Below are 20,432 nucleotides of genomic sequence, written 5' to 3' on the forward strand. Positions count from 1 at the left end.
GTCCCTGGGAACCTGCCCTTCTCTTCCTTCTTGACCCTTCAACTCCCACGGCCACCGGATTTTGTCTCCCAGGAGGAAGGCTGTAGGCTCTCACTTCCCCTAACCCTCCAAGGAGGTGAGGGTGAGATGCCCTGGGTCAGTCATCCTGGCTGCTTAATGTCAGACGCGGGAGCTTAGTGATGGGGAGAAGGCTGAGCCAAGAGTGGTCCCTAGGACCTAGGCGGGTCTGGTGCTCAACTCCCCCGAGCCCGCCTGTCCTCACATGGCAAAGCGAACAGAGGGTGTAGAGGATGGGACGGCAGCAGTGGCGTGATTGTGGCTTGACAGGAAATCCCTCCACAGCTCCTCCAGCTGAACCTTTCTGCCTCCCAGCCCAGGCACCCCGCTCAGCTGCATCCTTATCTAAAAGGGTGCCTTGGGGTGGCAATGCCCGGAGGAAGCGTGCAGGATACACTGGGTAAAAGAGCAGAAAGGAAGCCATGTGGAACAGCAAAGGATTCTCTTTTTTGTGATTTCTTCCTATTCACCTTATTTTTTTTTCATTTATTTTTAATTGGAAAATAGTTGCTTTGCAATGGTGTGTTGGTTTCTGCCAACAGAATCAGTCGTAAGTATACACATATCCCCTCCCTGTTGAGCCTCCCGCCCACCCCACCACCATCGCACAACTCTGGGTCGTCCCAGAGCACTGAGCCGAGCCCCCAGCGTATTACAGAAGCTTCCCACCAGCTATCTGTTCCACACGTGGTAATGTGTACACGTCGACGTGGCTGTCTCACTTCCTCACACCCTCTCCTTCCCACTCTGTGTCCATAAGTCCATTCTCTGTGTGTGCCGCATCTCTATTCCTACCCTGCAAATAGATTCATCAGTACCATTTTTCTAGATTCTATCCTCTATGCATTAATATTTAATCATTGTTTTCCTCCTCCTGACTTACATCACTCTGTAAACAGGCTCTAGTTTCATCCACCTCACATCAACTGACTCAAAGTTGCTCCTTTTAATGGCTGAGTAATATTCCATTGTATGTCTATGTACCACAACTTCTTTATCCTGGAATGGCAAAGGATTCTTAATTTTAACTTCCCGGCCTCATTGTGATAGAAAAGCCTGTGCTGCTTGTGTATGTGTGTGGTGAAATTCATGACATTAAATTCACCATTTTAAGTATTTTAAAGTGTACACTTCAGTGGCCTTAAGCACGTTCATGCTTTTGTGCAACCTTCATCACCATCCATTTCCAGAACTTTTTCATCATCCTAAGCTGAAACTCTGTGCCCATTCAAAAGTAATCCCTCATTTCTTCTCTTTCCAGCCCTTGGCAACCACTCTTTCTTTCCATTTGTGAGAATGTGATTATTCTAGGTACCTCGTTTAAGTGGAATTACACTGTATTTGTCTTTCGTGACTGGCTTATTTCACTTAGCATAATGTCATCAAGGTCCATCTAGGTTGTAGCAAGTGTCAAAATGCCCTTCCTTTTTAAGGCTGAATAATATTCCGTTGTTTGCGTAGAATACATTTTGTTTCTTCCTTTCCTCTGTCCATGAACACGCTCATGGTTGTTTCCGCCTTTTGGCTATTGAATAGTGCTGCTATGAACATGGGGTGTACAAATATCTGAGGTTCTCCAGGCAAGGATACTGGAGTGGGTTGCCGTACCCATAATCCAGGGGATCTTCCCAACCCAGGGATCAAACCCATGTCTCCAGCATCTCCTGCATTGGTAGGCGGTTCTTTACCACTAGCACTACCCAGAAGTCCCTTTTTTATAAACACATATGCCCAACAGACATTTTATTTCATTAGCTCTGTTAAGAGTCCTGGTAACCTACATTTTTAACAAGACCTTCCCCCTCAGCTGATTCCAAGGCCAGACCAGGTCTGGGAAACAAGGAACTAGATCCCAAACAAATTGAGTTGATCCGGTCTAGAGTCCTCTTTGCAGTTCCTCTGTAGTCAGATGGGTTCTGTAGTAATCCCACCCCAGTGAAAGTAAAAATAGCTTCCATATTATAAATGTCAGCTCCAAGAGCCTGAACAGGGGACATCTAACTGTCCTCTTTAGAATAGGGAGACCAGGAACCAGGATTCAAGCTCATCTCTCTCATCCAAATACCATGCTATTAGGCTCACAGACTAAGCTTCTCTGACTCCTCTAAGCAGGTTGCAGCTCTCCTGGGTCACTCAAGATGCCATCCAACACCACAGGATAAGAGGACAGTAAGTCCCCTATGTATGAGCAAGTTGTATTCCGAGAGTGCATGCCTAAGTCCAATTTGTTATTAAGTCCAACACAGTTAACCTAGGTACCCAGCTAGCACAGTTGGCTATATAGTACTGTACTGTAATAGGTTTATAATACTTTTCACACAAACACAACATATAAAAGACAAACACACAAAAAATTAAGGGCCTCTTCCTCTTTCCCTCCGAGAAGGCAGCGGAGGCAGACTGTACAGCCATGGCCAAGATTAAGGCTCGAGACCTTCGCGGCAAGAAGAAGGAGGAGCTGCTGAAACAGCTGGAGGACCTGAAGGTGGAGCTGTCCCAGCTGCGCGTGGCTAAAGTGACAGGCGGCGCGGCTTCCAAACTCTCCAAGATCCGAGTGGTTCGTAAATCCATCGCCCGTGTACTGACCGTCACTAACCAGACTCAGAAAGAGAACCTCAGGAAATTCTATAAGGGCAAGAAGTACGAGCCCCTGGATCTGCGGCCCAAGAAAACACGTGCCATGCGCCGCCGACTCAACAAGCATGAAGAGAACCTGAAGACCAAGAAGCAGCAGCGGAAGGAGCGGCTGTACCCCCTCCGGAAGTACGCAGTCAAGGCTTGAGCATCCAGCTGTCAATAAAACAGACAGACCACTGGCAAAAAAAAAAAAAAAAAAATAAGAAAGCATTTTTGATCTTACAGTGCAGTACCTTGAACAGTACATCACAACAGCTGGCACACAGGGGCTGGCACGGAGTGAACAGGCCAGAAGAGTTCCTGATGGAGGAGGGAGAGGAGGTGGGAGACGGTAGACCTGAAGGCTCGTCGGCAATAGGAGACAGAGGGCAAGCTAAGAGTTCACTCACGCCTGACATTGATGGCAAGGGTTCTGCTTCCTTGCTGGATTTAAGTGTATCTACCAGTATTCTTGCCTGGAAAATCCCATGGAAAGAGGAGCCTGGTAGGCTGTAGTCCATGGGGTCGCTAAGAGTCGGACACGACTGAGAGACTTCACTTTCACTTTTCACTGTCATGCATTGGAGAAGGAAATGGCAACCCACTCCAGTGTTCTTGCCTGGAGAATCCCAGGGACGGGGGAGCCTGGCAGGCTGCCGTCTCTGGGGTCGCACAGAGTCGGACACGACTGAAGCGACTTAGCAGCAGCAGCAGCACCCTCTTGAAGAACCAATCCAGTGATATCTGGGTAGCAGCTCTTTTATTCTTGTCATGGATGACACGGTGGCACTGGATTGCGTTCTGAATAGCTGCTCCAAACTTCATGCACCGTTCCACGTTCAGGTCCTGCACCTCCAAAACCGACAGTGTCTCCTCAAATAGAACTAACTTCCGTGATTGGACGTGCGAATACACACTCGCATGCTTTCAAGTTCTCAGTTGGAAGGCTCGTATGGAGGGACTTACTGTAACAGGAGAGAACAGGGCTGCACCCCATGGGCGCTGCCGTAGAGCAGACCCTCAAACTGTGAGACGCAGCATCTGTCAGAAGTCTGCTGCTTGGTTCCCAGAAAGGTGTCGTCCACAGTTTGGAAACAGTGCGCATGGCTCGTGTTCGAGCTTTAAACCGGTAGGTCAGCTTCTCTCTGTCTTTAATGCAAAGTTGCAAAGAAGATGAATGGACAGGGAAAGGCTCGCTGCCTTCTGCTACACTCCCACCACGGGATTCAAGAGCCTGTTGGCCCAGGCGCAGGCGCACGGGAGGCAAGGTGGGAGGGGCGACCTAGTGATAGCGTGCCGGCTGGGAAGAAAAAAGATCCTGTTCTTGGCATCCGGTGCGTGTGATCTTAGCGAGTCCTCTAATCGCCCTTCAAGGACAGATTCTCCCCCACTTTACAAATAAGAACATGAGAGTTAGGGAAGCTCTGCGGTGTACCCATGGTCACCCAGTTGATGCCAGAGCCGAGACTGGTAACCAGATCCCTCTGTCCTGGTCGTGATGCCCTGTCCCTCTCACTCTGCCTTCTCATTCCCTCTTCCCACCTTCCAGCTCCAAAACAGTCCCAAAGTCTTTTGGCCACATCAAAACATTTCACAGATTAAAAATGTTAGGAATTTCCTGGTGGTACAATGGATGAGAATCCGCCTGCCAATGCAGGGAACATGGGATCTCACATGTGCTGGAGCAAGTAAGCCCGAGGGCTACAACTGCTGAGCCCAAGCTCCAGAGCCCCATGCTCTACAGCAAGAGAAGACACTGCAGTGAGAAGCCCGTGCGCCACAATGAAGGTTATTCCCTGCTCACTGCAACTAGAGAAAGCCTAAGCACAGCAACAAAGATACAGCACAGCAAAAAACAAAAAAAATTAATGTTAAAAATATCAAGATTTGAAGATGAGTACCATCAAGAATCTAGGAGAAAAAGAAGGATCTCGTTTCGGAGAACATTCTGCTAACTATCTCATCTTCCAATCATTAAAGTTTAGACTCAAGAGGTCCCAGAAAAAACGCCCTTTGTCAAACCAAACTAACACTGTGCCTCTGAGCTCCTATAATAATTACTGGTGGTGGTGGTGGTTTACTCACTAAGTTGTATCCGATTCTTTGTGACCCCATGGACTGTAGCCCTCCAGGTCCTCTGTCCATGGGATTTGCCAGGCAAGAATACTGGAGTGGGTTGCCATTCCCTTCTCCAGAGGATCATCCTGAACCAGGGATCAAACCCAAGACTCCTGCATTGGCAGGCAGATTCATTATCAACTGAGCCACCAGAGAAGCCCTTAATGATTACTATTTTGTTGTTTAATAAGATGCTACTGGATATTTTCAGGAAGCCGCAGTGTGAGTCCATCAGACTTCCTGTGACATTTTACAGATCATGTTCAATCCCCTTTATGGTGCCACATACATGTTTATCTCAATAACTTCTTACTGACTAGACGAAGAAATGAATGAATGCATGCATACTTTGTATACATCTTGAGTTGACCTATTGGAGTGCTGTGTGAGTCTAGGTTCTCCAGAGAAACAGAATATATGTTTCAGATATACGTGTAGACACATGATAGAGAGATCTTAAATCTCTCTCCTTCTCTCAGCTCCCATGATTGTAGGCCTGGCAACGTATTTGCTGGGCAAGCCAGCAGGCTGGAACTCAGGCAAGGTTTCAATGTTCCAATGTTGAAACAGAACTCCCTCCTCTTCGTAAACCTCAGTCTTTGCTCTTAGGCTGCAACTGATTGGATGAGGCCCACCCATGTTATGGAAAATAAAATGCTTTATTTAGAGTCAACTGATGGTAAATGTTAATCGTGTCTGGAGAGGCCTTCACAGCAACATCTAGACAAATGTTTGACCAAATGGGCACCATAACCTAGCCAAATTGACACATGAAATTCACCATCACAAGCACATACCTCCTAAATCTAGAGATGTATAAAAATACAAGTTACTATGGATACTACTAAAGAGAAGAAAAATAAGGATGTTCAAGACTGACAACTGTTAGTAATAAGATGAGTATGAATTTGTAATCACAAAGTCTAGAGTTGGGATGCTGTTACTATTTTTATCCTGCTTGCTTACAGAAAATATTTGAAGAATCAGAGTCAAGAGCAAGTATCCAGAAATCGTCAAGAGAACTAAAGTTATTGAGCTTCCGTGAATGTTCACTCTAATGAATAGTACAATTACTTATTATTGTATCTCCACTAACTCATAGGATTTTAGGACTATGAAGGACTTCACTGTGAGACCGCTGTTTTATGGGGAAACAAATTCAAGACCAAAAAGATCGATACACTGAAGGCTGTATCCTGTTAAGCCATATGCCTCGGCCCTTCTCCACAAGCAAGCCACTCACTCATGTTAACCCAACCTTTACTGAGTACCTACCACATGCCAGACTTTCTGCCAGATCCCTTGCTAGGTCCTGGGAACACATGCCAGGCTTTTTTAAAGCACTTCGTGTATTGAAGTCATTTAATCCTCACAATGATACTTTACGGTGTATACTATTATCATCCCTGTTTTATAGAAGAAAACATGGAGGCATTGGGAGCATAAGGAGTTTGCCTGAGGTCACAAAGCAGCCAGGCCAGAGTGATGGAATTCAGACCCAGGTAGCCTTGCTCCCAAATATTGGATGGGCCAAAAAGTTCATTTGGATTCTTCCAGAAGATAGCTTGGAAAAACATGAACAAATTTTTTTGCCAACTCAATATCTGCTCTTGTCCATTACATGATTGTCCTTCGTGGTCAGGAAGATGAAAGTATAAGCAAAGTTTTTTGGGGTTTTGTTTTTTTAACATGTTGGGAGGGATGATATTAGATGGGCTCTTAGAATATCCCAGGGAGTCATGCAACTAAGAGAGGTGAGGTGAGACCTGGGGTAGAGATAGAGCCAGATTTTGTGGGGCTAATGCAATCTGAGGGCTTTCCTTTAAAATATGAAGTTATAAATACAAAATCAGGTGCAAAAATGAATATTTACTTAGAATAACAAAAAAACTCAACAAACTGCAAATTTGCAAAATTGATCAACTATCACAAACATTACACTATCCAAAAACCTATATTTTTATTAACTGCCTAATCCACCTCAGCAATACTTTCATCCCTACACATTTGTCCTACACATTCTCTGATTGCTCTTCCTCTAATAATGTAATTTTTTCTGCAGGGAAAATAGATCATTCAGTTCTTCTCCTGACATGATTGATAGAAATTTTATTTTTATTCTTAACAGTTTATAAGGAATTCTTTCCACTTCCCAACTAACTTCTGGTTTGTTCATGGAAATTGTAGGATTGTTGTCAAAACCAAGAGAACCTCTCAAGGATTATATATGAGCTGTGAAGTGTTCGGGTATTTCAAATTTTCTTAGGCAGTGACTATGAGATTCTTCAAATTCTTTGAACTGATGAATGTCATTAACCAGTTTGGTGTTGATTTTCTTATTATAGTGTGTATTATAAGTTTAAATTGTGTTGTCAATGTCAGTATTCTGGAGCAAATCAGCAAGAAACTTAAGCCTTTTCCCAACATGTTCATATGATTCACTCCTCTTAATTAACTGGCTTATCAAAAAAATCCAAGGATTTAGTCATCCCCTCTATTAGAAAGAGAATATCTTTCTCTTGGTGAATTTCTGCCTTTGAAATATCAAAAAAATTTCTCTTACAATTTTTTAAGGTATGAATAATTTGTATTTATTTCTTGGTTTATTTTAATGTTTTTTCATAGTCCATTAAGTTTATCTGTTGGCTCTCAAATAAACAAACTAATTTAAAGATGACAAAAATAGATTCTCTTTCATCTACATCCAAATTAAGAGTCTGTAATTTCCTACTTCTTCTATTGAAATGTTCCAAAATCTCTTTCCAAATGCCAAGAAAAATGCATATTCAAGGTTTATCAACTTTTTCAATAAGCTTTTTCTTCTTAATTATGTTTAGGCTCTTCTCCCAAATCTTCAGGAATATATTTTAGAGTACTTGACACATTCTGTTTTACAAGGTTCACATGGTTTCATAATGGGCAGATCTTCTCATGACACTTAAATTCTTGAAAGAAAAATCCATGCTTGGCCAACCTGGGGAAAAAAACCATGGAACATACCAACGTACCAAAACAGTCAACAACTTTAGGCATGGTAGAGGCAGCAGGGGGACCAGGAAAGAAAATGCCCAAGGTCATACCTGATTGCAGAGAAAATATTTTATTTTTGCAAATTTACAAAAACGTATGGCTTGAGGGGAGGAGTAAATTAGGAGTTTGGAGTTAACATATACACACTACTGTATATAAAATAGATTAACGAGGACCTACTGTATAGCACATGGAACTACATCCAATATCTTAGAATAATCTGCAATGGAAAAGAATCAGAAAAAATATGTATATGTATAGATACGCATGTGCCTGCCAAGTCACCATCCGACTCTTTTCAACCCTATGGATCGTAGCCCACCAGGCTCCTCTGTTCATGGGATTGTCCAGACAAGAATACTGGAGCAGGTGGCCATGCCCTCCTCCAGGGGATCTTCCCAACCCAGGAGTCAAACCCACATCTCTTATATCTCCTGCACTGGCCGGCAGCTTCTTTACCACTAGTGCCACCTGGGAAGCCCCTACATATATAAGCACACCTGAAATATTGTAAATCAACTATACCGCAATTTAAAAAAAAACTTATGGCCTTGTGAACACGTTGCTAGCTGCCCTTCCAGGGCTTTGGAAGGGACCTGAAACTGAATCCACAAGGCAGGGAGAAGTTGAGTGTCCTAACAAGCAGACGACAGCAACAAAATTCCCAGGGAACTGACAAGGCCAGACAAGGTTCCCATGAGGGCCAGAACACCAGCAAGACCAGGACAAGAACAGCTCAAGACACTGAGAGAGCCTGCCCTGTGGTCAATGAGACACTCAGGATGTTATCGAAAGGAGCGTGTGTGTGTGAGCTCTGCCTGCTTGCTGCTCAAAAGCCAATAGACATCCCAGGTTGGTGGGAAGGAAAGTTAGCTTTATTTCAGATGCCAGCAACTGGGGGAGGGAGGGTGGCAGACATCTGTTCATAGGCTGACTCCCCTGCCCTGACAAATGGAGGTGAGAGCTTTTATAGACAGATTGAGGGGGGGAGATACATGCAGAAACCACAGTCAGCTCTGACAGTCATCTTCAGATTGGTCATCGGTGGTCTGACCAGCGTCATCTTGATTGTTTTAGGTACAGTTAGTCTTCAGTTCCAGGGTGGTTTGTTTCCATTCCTCTGAGGCCAGTTCTGGAAATTGTGGCAGCTTATGTCCTGGGTACAGTCTGGTCATCATGTAGGTAGCTTCTTCCACCTGAGTTGCAGTATCTATAAGACAACTCACCCGCTATGGCTCAGAGTATTATCTATAGCCCTTGAGAAAGAACTAAAGGTCCTTGACTAAGCTAAATGGCTTCATTATTATTATTTAGTCTCCTTTGACTGTTTTCCTTTGTTTCCGCATTTCTCACTTCTCTGATTAAACTTATTCTTTGACTAAAGTTTTCCACAAAGACCCGGCAGAGGACTCGGTGGGGGGCAAGGCCCAGAGGGTCCTGCTCCGTTTCAAGGAAGGTTGTTTGGTTTTTCTTTTTTTTTTCCAGATGAAAAAAAGAAGTATGAAGGGAAGAGAGAATGGGGAGTTAGTAAGTAATAGGTACAGAGTTTGCGTTGCTGAAGATGAAAAAGCTCTGGCAAAGAACAGGTTGATGGTTGTACCATTAATCACAACCATTAGTTACTTCCATGGCATTAACTCTGTGGCATTAATGCCTCGGAACTGAACATTCATAAATGGTAAGATGGTAAATTATGTTATGTATAGTTTACCACAAAATTTTTAACAGAAAGAAATTAAAATGTTTAACAGAAAATATTGAGATCATTGCAGACTCACAAGCAGTTGTAAGAAATAATACAGAAAAGTCTCTTACACTTCACCCAATTTCTCCCATGGTAATATTTTGCAGTACAACTAGGATGCTAGCACTAATACAATCTACACCCATCTTATTCAGATTTCTCAGTTTTACTCATACTTGTGTGCATGTATGGAGAAGGCGATGGCACCCCACTCCAGTACTCTTGCCTGGAAAAGCCCATGGACAGAGGGGCCTGGTGGGCTGCAGTCCATGGGGTCGCTAAGAGTCGGACACGACTGAGCAACTTCACTTTCACTTTTCACTTTCATGCATTGGAGAAGGAAATGGCAACCCACTCCAGTGTTCTTGCCTGGAGAATCCCAGGGACGGGGGAGCCTGGTGGGCTGCCGTCTATGGGGTCGCAGAGTCGGACACAACTGAAGCGACTTAGCAGCAGCAGCAGTGTGCATGTATGCATGTGTTAAAGATAAACAATTTTGTCCCCTCTGCAGGTTTGGGTATCCACCACTGCGGTCAAACTAACTACTCAACAGTTCAACCAAAAGTGTCCTTCATGGTGCCTTTTTATAATCACACCCACCTCCCTCCTGCTCTCCCCACCCCATCCCAAACCCCTGTCCTCCAAGGACAATGATAAAAAATGAAACAAAATGTTATCACTTGAAGAATGTTATATAAATGGAATTGTACATTCCTATCATCCATTCCTTCTTGGTTTGACCTTTTACCCTCAGTATCATTTCCTGGAGATTCATCTAATTTGTTACATCTCTCAATAGTTTGGTCCTTGTTGCTGCTGGATATTATTTCATGGTATAGATGTATCAGAGTTTGCTTAACCATTCACCTATTGAATGATATCTGGAGTATGGAAGGACAGTTGTGAGGTATTACAATAAAACTGCTGTGAACCTTCATGTATAGGTTTTTGCATGAACATAATTGCTCAGGAGTGTACTTACTGGTTCCATGGTAATTGCACGCTAGGCTTTTTTAAGACACTGTCAAGCAATTTTCCAAAGTGTGTTTTCCAGAGTTCAGTTCAGTCACTCAGTTGTGTCTGACTCTTTGCAACTCCATGGTCTGCAGCACATCAGGCCTCCCTGTCCATCACCAACTCCCAAAGTTTACTCAAACTCATGTCCATTGAGTCAGTGATGCCATCCAACCATCTCATCCTCTGTCATCCCCTTCTCCTCCTGTCCTCAATCTTTCCGAGCATCAGAGTCTTTTCAGATGAGCCACCTCTTCGCATCAGGTGGCCAAAATATTGGAGTTTCAGCTTCAGCATCAGTCCTTCCAATGAATATTCAGGACTGATTTCCTTTGGGATGGACTGGTTGGATCTCCTTGCAGTCCAAGGGACTCTCAAGAGTCTTCTCCAACACCACAGTTCAAAAGCATCAATTCTTCGGTGCTCAGCTTTCTTTATAGTCCAACTCTCACATCCATTCATGACTACCAGAAAAACCATAGCTTTGACTAGATGGACCTTTGTTGGTAAAGTAATGTCTCTGCTTTGAATATGCTGTCTAGGTTGGTCATAACTTTTCTTCCAAGGAGCAAGCATCATTTAATTTCATGGCTGCAGTCACCATCTGCAATATTTTGGAGCCCCCCAAAATAAAGTCTGTCACTGTTTCTACTGTTTCCCCATCTATTTGCTATGAAGTGATGGGACCGGATGCCATGATCTTAGTTTTCTGAATGTTGAGGTTTAAGCCAACTTTTTCACTCTGCTCTTTCACTTTCATCAAGAGGCTCTTTAGTTCTTCTTTGCTTTCTGCCATAAGGGTTTCCAGAGTTGGACCATTTTAAATTCTTACCAGCAACGGATGAATGATACAATTTGCCCACATCATCACCAGCATTTGATGTTATCACTATTTTTTTTATTTTAGCTACTCTGAATGGTGTGTAGTGGTGTCTCAGGGTGATTGCATTTCTCTCATGACTACTCATATTGACCTTCCTCACCCGGTGAATTGTTAAGCACCAGGGTGGTATGGCAAATAGGCAGTTTTGAAAGGTTTTTGTGGAAGTGGTTTCTGTTGAACCTGACAAGGACCACTGCTGGCCTGAGCCAGGCCAGGAGCGTCAAGAGACAGAGATGGGTGGAGTAGGGGGTTACAGAGGAGCTTTAGGAAGCAAAGTTGGCCAAATACGGCCACGGGCGAAACAGGGCATGGCATCACTGAAAGAGAGGGAGGAATCCAGGATAACTTCTAGGTTTCTAACTCAGACGGAGAAAAATTCAATCTGGAAATGAGTTTTGCCTGCCAGATATCCATGTAGCCCAAAGCATCTGGATATGAGCGCTAAAAGTCAGGGTCCAATCTGGGCTGAAGATACAGAATTGGAAACTCGGCGACCCCTCATCACTAAGATTACTGCGGGGAGGGGGCTGATGTTTTAAACGCTCTTCTACTGGGTTCCCTGTAGGCCACGCCCCCAGGTATCTGGGGCGCTGCCGGGGCCCCTGAAGACAAGCATTTTCCATACCACGTGACACGCCTCACGCACCTGAGTTTTTAACTTGTATTAATTTATAGGTTCGGTTATGATTTCACACATTCATTAACGAATTTTTATTTATAGATTTTTTTGTCCCAGTATGAGTACTTTTCAACCACATAATAAAAGTGCTAAACCCGTGTGAAAGCGTGCAAAATGTTTAATCACTGAGAAGTGCCCATGACTTCCGGCCAGTTGGTCTTCCCAGGGTCAAGGGGTCTGGGATCCAAAGTACTGGCTTTCGGGTCCCCTGGGCATTCTTTTCCTGAAGGCAATCTGCCACCTGCTCTCTTTCCGGGGGACTACCCCCCGCCCCGCCGCACCCACCACCGCTCTTCTCGCCCGCCCCCAATTCCTCCACGGGGAACAGGTGGCTCTTTGAACTCGAGAATCCCTCTCCCCAGCCTGCCCGCTCGCGGAAAGCCACAGGCCCGAGGAAGGGCAGATCCCTTCCGAGCTGTGCCTGGACCACCTCAGGGGAGCTCTCCGCTGGGCCCTGCCCTGGTTGGTGGGTGGAGAGGGGACGACCCGCTCCGCACTAGTGCTGCCCGGCGCCTCTCCTTCCGAGCTTCCACCCAGCTGCAAGCTCTCCTTCGCAACTTTTAAGAAGATTTTTTTTAATTACATTTCCCAAGCCCTTCTCATCTCCAAGTGGACAATACCCACACACCCCCTACCCCTACCCCCACCCCCAGGTACGCAGTATGATAGCAAGGTAAGCCCCCAGGATGAGTAGAAATGCAAACCAAGCGGTCTCGGTGGGGACTCCGCGCCAGAGACCGAGCCTATTCATTTGTAAGACAGCTCTGGGGGGCGGGGCAGTCAGGGCCCCAAAACACATTGACGGTGGGTTCCAGTTTGCCTCTGGCATCTCATAAGGTTGCTGCTTAAACCTGATTCCAACGAAATGGAGGTTATCCTTGGGAGGGAGGGAAGGATAGAGAGAGAGAAAGGCGAGCTGGTCCTGTCCTGTTACCGAATCGCAATCACTGATCCTTCGAGACACAGAAGGCATAGGTCAAATCCAAGATCTTACTGCAGATCACACGCGGAGTGGGGCGAGGATTGTTCTCTCAGAAATAGGAGACTGCCTTCTAGTCGCCTAATCATACCTCCAAAGTCTCCCGCCCTGAGAATTAGCATGGATGCAGTCACCGACAGCGATAAGGGGGCCCCACCTCCTGCCATGGCTCTGCATCCATGTAACTGATCATGCATGTTTGCGGCTCTGGACCAAAAGCTCCTCCACGCATTTTTCATTTTTTTTCTCCAACAATAGGGGAAATCATGAAGCTTTCTTTTTACTTACCTTTAGCCTCTTGCTTTATTTTTGGAGTTTTCTAAATTAAAAATTCAATGTCCAGACCCTGGTTATTTAAAAACAAGCAAGTTAACTTTGGCTGCATAAACTGGCCCCCTAAATAATTTCCCTGGAGGCCCCCGAGGTTCCTAAAATGAATCCATCTGAGGAAGTCAGGAGATGGGGAGGAAGAGGAGAGAATTAGTAGTGGAGAAGATGTTGCCTGCACGTTGCCTCAGTTTGCTTTCCAGAATCTTCTCAAGCCTATGATCAGAGGACCTTCCTTAGTGCCAAGGTAACTTCTCTCCTGGGCTGAATATGCCCACCCCCACCACAGTTGTACCAGCCCTGCGGTGTAAGCGAGGCCCCCCTGTACTTGGTAGCACAGCCTCCTCCTTGGGGTGATGCCAGAGGAGCCCCAGTTCCCACTGTGGGTAAAGAAACGCCTTCCTAGCGTTTGAAGGGAGTTGGCATCATTCTTCTGGGGCTCACTGCAAAAAGTGTAGCAAGCTTCCCCTTTAGACAGAACGCCTGCGTACGTGCTAAGTCACTTTGGTCATGTCCCACTCTTTGTGAGCCCGTGCACTGCAGCACACCAGGCTCCTCTGCTCATGGGATTCTTCAGGCAGAATACTGGAGTAGGTTGCCATGCCCTCCTCCAGGGGCTCTTCCCCACCCAGGGATGGAACACTGGTCTCTTGGGTCTCCTGCATGGGCAGGTGGGTTCTTTACCACTAGTGCCACTCGGGGAGCCCTAAGACAGAACACATACCACAGTTACATGGAAAGCCGGCCACTGAAAGCAGCGGATCCAGTGATTTGGGGAGCTCACAGATATCAGAAAAAAAAGGGGAGGAGGGGAAACAAATATGTATTTGCTAACTTTTTATTTTATCAAGAAAGGGTTTTTTTGTGGTTTTTTTTGACTGAAGTATTGTTGATTTACAGTACTATGTCTGTTTCAGGTATATAGCAAAGTGATTCAGTTATATATTTTTTCAGATTATTTTCCATAATAGAATATTACAAGATATTATTTTATTCCCTGTGTTATGTAGTAAATCCTGGTTTTATATCTATTTTATATATAGTAGTGTGTATCTGTCAATCCCCTCTTCCTAATTTATCTCTCCCCTGCCTTGCTTTCCCCTTTGGTAACCACAAGTTTGTTTTCTATGTCTGTGAGTCTGTTACTGTTCTCTAATAGATTCATTTGCACTTTTTAGGTTCCACATATAAGTGATATCATATAATATTTGTCTTTCTCTTACTTCACTCTAGGTCTAGCCATGTTGCTGAAAATGGCAAGGTTTCATCTTTTCTGATGGCTGAGTAATATTCCATGATATGTATGTGTGTGTGTGTGTATACAAATATATGTATATCAGTTCAATTCAGTTCAGTTCAGTCACTCAGTTGTGTCCGACTCTTTGCGACCCCATGGACTGCAGCATGCCAGGCCTCCCTGCCCATCACCAACTCCCAAAGTTTACTCAAACTCATGTCCATTGAGTCAGTGATGCCATCCAACCATCTCATCCTCTGTCGTCCGCTTCTCCTCCTGCCCTCAATCTTTCCCAGGATCAGGGTCTTTTCAAATGAGTCAGCTCTTTGCATCAGGTGGCCAAAGTATTGGAGTTTCAGCTTCAACATCAGTCCTTCCAATGAACACCCAGGACTGATCTCCTTTAGGATGGACTGGTTGGATCTCCTTGCAGTCCAAGGGACTCTCAAGAGTCTTCTCCAAACTCTCAAGAGTCTTCTCTAACACCACAGTTCAAAAGCATCAATTCTTCGACACTCAGGTTTTTCCAACTCTCACATCCATATATAACTACTGGAAAAACCATAGACTTGACTAGACGGACCTTTGTTGGCAAAGTAATGTCCCTGCTTTTTAATATGCTGTCTAGGTTGGTCATAATTTTCCTTCCATACACACACACACACACACACACACACACACACATATCTCTCATGGAATGTGTGTGTGTGTGTGTGTGTGTGTGTGTGTGTATACACACAGTCCATAGGGCCACCTTTGGACGGTAGCCCTCCAGGCTCCTCTGTCCATGGGATTCTAGAGGCAAGAATACTGGAGTGGGTTGCCATGCTCTCCTCCAGGGGATCTTCCCAATCCAGGGATCGATCCTGAGTCTCCTATGTCTCCTGCATTGGCAGATGGGTTCTTTACCACTAGCACCACCTGGGAAGGCCTTACTTTACATTGAACCTCAAAAACATGTGCATCCAGGGGAAATCCCTGACAGTCCTGCGGGAAGGACTCTGCACTTCCAATGCAGGGGGTGCAGGTTTGATCCCTGGGAAGGGAACTGAGATCCCACATGCCCTAAGGCATGGCCAAAACATAAAATAAACCTTTAAAAAAAGCGTATCCTTTGATTCTGTTATCTCACAAATGTGTTCCAGGAAATAATGGAGAATGTGCAGACTTTATGTTCAGTAAATATCCAACAGTAGGAAGTGGTTTAAATCAGTTATGGTCTGTGTAATGGAAGAATAGAAGTTTAAATGATATGGGCTTTGTGTTGAAATAGACAGTGGTTCAAATTTTATTGTTTTAAAAGAGCTACAAACAATAAGCATACTTTTTTGTTTAGTTCAGTTCAGTTCAGTCACTCAGTCGTGTCCGACTCTTTTCAACCCCATGAATCACAGCACACCAGGCCTCCCTGTCCATTACCACCAACTCCCAGAGTTCACTCAAACTCATGTCCATCGAGTCAGTGATGCCATCCAGCCATCTCATCCTCTGTCGTCCCCTTCTCCTCCTGCCCCCAATCCCTCCCAACATCAGTCTTTACCAATGAGTCAACTCTTCGCATCAGGTGGCCAAAGTACTGGAGTTTCAGCTTTAGCATCATTCCTTCCAAAGAAATCCCAGGGCTGATCTCCTTCACAATGGACTGGTTGGATGTCCTTGCAGTCCAAGGGACTCTCAAGAGTCTTCTCCAACACCACAGTTCAAAAGCATCAATTCTTCTGCACTCAGCTTTCTTCACAGTCCAACTCTCACATCCATACATGACCACAGGAAAAACCATAGCCTTGACTAGACGAACCTTTGTTAGCAAAGTAATGTCTCTGCTTTTGAATATGCTATCTAGGTTGGTCATAACTTTCCTTCCAAGGAGTAAGCGTCTTTTAATTTCATGGCTGCAGTCACCATCTGCAGTGATTTTGGAGCCCAAAAAAATAAAGTCTGACACTGTTTCCACTGTTCTATTTCCCATGAAGTGATGGGACCAGATGCCATGATCTTCATTTTCTGAATATTGAGCTTTAAGCCAACTTTTTCACTCTCCACTTTCACTTTCATCAAGAGGCTTTTTAGTTCCTCTTCACTTTCTGTCATAAGGGTGGTGTCATCTGCATATATGGGGTTATTGATATTTCTTCCGGCAATCTTGATTCCAGCTTGTGATTCTTCCAGTCCAGCGTCTCTCATGATGTACTCTGCATATAAGTTAAATAAACAGGGTGACAATATACAGCCTTGACGTACTCCTTTTCCTATTTGGAACCAGTCTGTTGTTCCATGTCCAGTTCTAACTGTTGCTTCCTGACCTGCATATAGGTTTCTCAAGAGGCAAGTCAGGTGATCTGGTATTCCCATCTCTTTCAGAATTTTCCACAGTTAATTGTGATCCACACAGTCAAAGGCTTTGGCATAGTCAATAAAGCAGAAATAGATGTTTTTCTGGAACTCTCTTGCTTTTTTGATGATCCAGCGGATGTTGGCAATTTGATCTCTGTTTCCTCTGCCTTGCTAAAACCAGCTTGAACATCAGGAAGTTCACGGTTCACATATTGCTGAAGCCCGACTTGGAGAATTTTGAGTATTACTTTACCAGCGTGTGAGATGAATGCAATTGTGCGGTAGTTTGAGCATTCTTTGGTATTGCCTTTCTTTGGGATTGGAATGAAAACTGACCTTTTCCAGTCCTCTGGCCACTGCTGAGTTTTCCAAATTTGCTGGTATATTGAGTGCAGCACTTTCACAGCATCATCTTTAAGGATTTGAAATAACTCAACTGGAATTCCATCACCTCCACTAGCTTTGTTCGTAGTGATGCTTTCTAAGGCCCACTTGACTTCACATTCCAGGATGTCTGGCTCTAGGTGAGTGATCATACCATCGTGATTATCTGGGTCGTGAAGATCTTTTTTGTACAGTTCTTCCGTGTATTCTTGCCACCTCTTCTTAATATCTTCTGCTTCTATTAGGTCCATACCATTTCTGTCCTTTATCGAGCCCATCTTTGCATGAAATATTCCCTTGGTATCTCTAATTTTCTTGAAGAGATCTCTAGTCTTTCCCATTCTGTTGTTTTCCTCTATTTCTTTGCATTGATCGCTGAGGAAGGCTTTCTTATCTCTTCTTGCTATTCTTTGGAACTCTGCATTCAGATGCTTATATCTTTCCTTTTCTCCTTTGCTTTTCACTTCTCTTCTTTTCACAGCTATTTGTAAGGCCTCACCAGACAGTCATTTTTCTTTTTTGCATTTCTTTTCCATGGGGATGGTCTTGATCCCTGTCTCCTGTTCAGTGTCATGAATCTCAGTCCATAGTTCATCAGGCACTCTGTCTATCAGATCTAGTCCCTTAAATCTATTTATCACTTCCACTGTATAATCATAAGGGATTTGATTTAGGTCATACCTGAATGGTCTACTGGTTTTCCCTACTTTCTTCAATTTCAGTCTGAATTTGGCGATAAGGAGTTCATGATCTGAGCCACAGTCAGCTCCGGGTCTTGTTTTTGTTGACTGTATAGAGCTTCTCCATCTTTGGCTGCAAAGAATATAATCAATCTGATTTCGGTGTTGACCATCTGGTGATGTCCATGTGTAGAGTCTTCTCTTGTGTTGTTGGAAGAGGGTTTGCTTACTCATTGTTTTATTCAACAAATATTACTAAACAATTCAAGATCAAGATAGTTCCTTGCTCTTATATTACATTACATTTACTGGGGTGACAGAGTCTGGGGATTGGATAGCAATGAATAAATTAGTGAGAAAACTATCAATTGTGATAACTGCTATCAAGAGAATTAAAGTTGGTGACTTCATTAATGGGCTTCACTGGTGGCTCAAACGTTAAAGAATTCACCTGCAATGCAGAAGACCTAGGCTCGATCCCGGAGTCAAGAAGATCCCCTGGAGAACGAAATGGCTACCCACTCCAATATTCTTGCCTGGACAATCCCATGGACAGAGGAGCCTGGCAGGCTACAGTCTCTAGGGTCTCAAAGAGTGGGACATGCAGGACTTAATAAATAGATGTTTCTGGCATTTTATACTGAGCTCTGAATAACAAAGAGGAGGAAGTGATGAGAGCACCCCAGGCACAGAAAACAGCTAATGCAAAGAAGGCCCTGGGGCAGAAGCAAGCTTTAGATGACTTGAATGGCTACAGCTGGGCCCTGCAGCTGAAGCAAAGTGTAAGAGGGCAGAGCAGTAGATGAGGTCAAAGACAGAGCAGGAGCTGGGTCTTGTGGGTTTGGTAAACCAGGGTAAGGAGCTGGGATTTGATTCTGTGTGCTGTGGGAAAGACATTGCAGGTCTCAAACAGGAGACACAATCTCGTTACTGTAGCTACACTTTACTCTGACTGCTGTGTGAGAATGGATTTGAATGCATGAGCAGAGGCAGAAAGCCTAGTCACGGGCTGCTGTGTTGGTTCAGCCAAGGCGTGAGGGTGGCCTGGACTAGGCTAGGAGGTGGAGAGGGAGAAAGTAGGTGCCGTCAGGACTGATTTTGGAGTTAGTACCAACAGGACTTGCTAATCGATGGCTGACTCCTGGAATTTCCCTCTTTCCTCCTGTTCCCATCAAATGCTTCCAGCTCTAATTCTGATCCTTTTCTACCAAGGTTCATGTATACTTCCTGCATTTGGGTTCTGTGGGATAACTTGGACCATAAACTAAATCTCCCTTTCCTCAAATCTAGCTCAAGCTGGTTTTCATTCCCTGCAACCTTGACTGAGGCCATCGAGCAATAAGAGGGGCACAGCAGTGGAAATAAGCAAAACTCTGAGAGATAAGGCAGCCTGTCCAATTAGGAACAGCAGAGCGAGGATTCAAACCCAGGTATTTGGAGCCCACAGCCAACACTTCCTTCTCTGTGCCATGTGCCAGACTGACATGGTGCTGCTAGCTGTTCACCAAATACCGCCAGTTGTCCACCAAAACTGAAGCTCCCTTGTTCCGTGGAAACAGAACAGCTGCCTAACTATATTAATTTCCCAGCCTCCCTTGCAGCTCGGAGTGGACCTGTGACTTCATCCAGTGGCACATTAGGAGAAATGATGATGCAAGCAGAAACCATTTATTTATGGCTTTGATTATGCAAGTCACCAAAAGGCTCTGGGGGGCATGGAACAATGACTTGAAAATAACCTGAATCCCAGAATGCGCACATGGAGTCTGAAGCGCCCACCAGGACTGTGCGAGAAAACATATATAAATTTTATTCTTTAAGTCATATTATTGTTCAGTCTCTTGATTACAGCACTCCAGCCTTAGCCTAACTGATCTATATGTTTTTGAATGCCAGTGGCCTCTTCTGTTAAAAAATAATTTAACCCCATAAACAGTACCTCCAGACAATGGGAGATCCTTGAGGGTCCCTACTCCAATCTGTGTCTGAATTTTTCTTTTTTGTGGACTAGATTCAATACCTGGTGTGCTCTCAGGAGTGCCTTTAAAACCCAGTTTGGGTTGGAAAACAAAATCAACAAGACCTCCACGCATGAGGTAGAATTTCTTTTTCTTTTTTTTTTTTAATGTACTATTGTTTATTTGTAAAAATATTTGAATTAAGTGTTGTATTCCTTGTTCTTTTTAAATGCTTAACAATTGATAACGCAAAGTTTAAAATCATGAAAGTGTTAGTCGCTCAGTCGTGTCCAACTCTTTGGGATCCCATGGGCTGTAGCCCTCCAGACTCCTCTGTCCATGGAGTTCTCCAGGCAAGAGTGCTGGAGTGGGTTGCCATTCCCTTCTCTAGG

General features: G+C 44.4%; 1 pseudogene; it reads left to right on the top strand.

Moving 5' to 3' along the window:
- Window positions 1-2,427: 2,427 nt before the first annotated feature.
- Window positions 2,428-2,901, top strand: LOC100337442 (large ribosomal subunit protein uL29; annotated as a pseudogene).
- Window positions 2,902-20,432: the final 17,531 nt, after the last annotated feature.

This window comes from Bos taurus, chromosome 21 (assembly GCF_002263795.3).
Source record: "Bos taurus isolate L1 Dominette 01449 registration number 42190680 breed Hereford chromosome 21, ARS-UCD2.0, whole genome shotgun sequence".
In the NCBI taxonomy this organism is placed as follows: Eukaryota; Metazoa; Chordata; class Mammalia; order Artiodactyla; family Bovidae; genus Bos; species Bos taurus.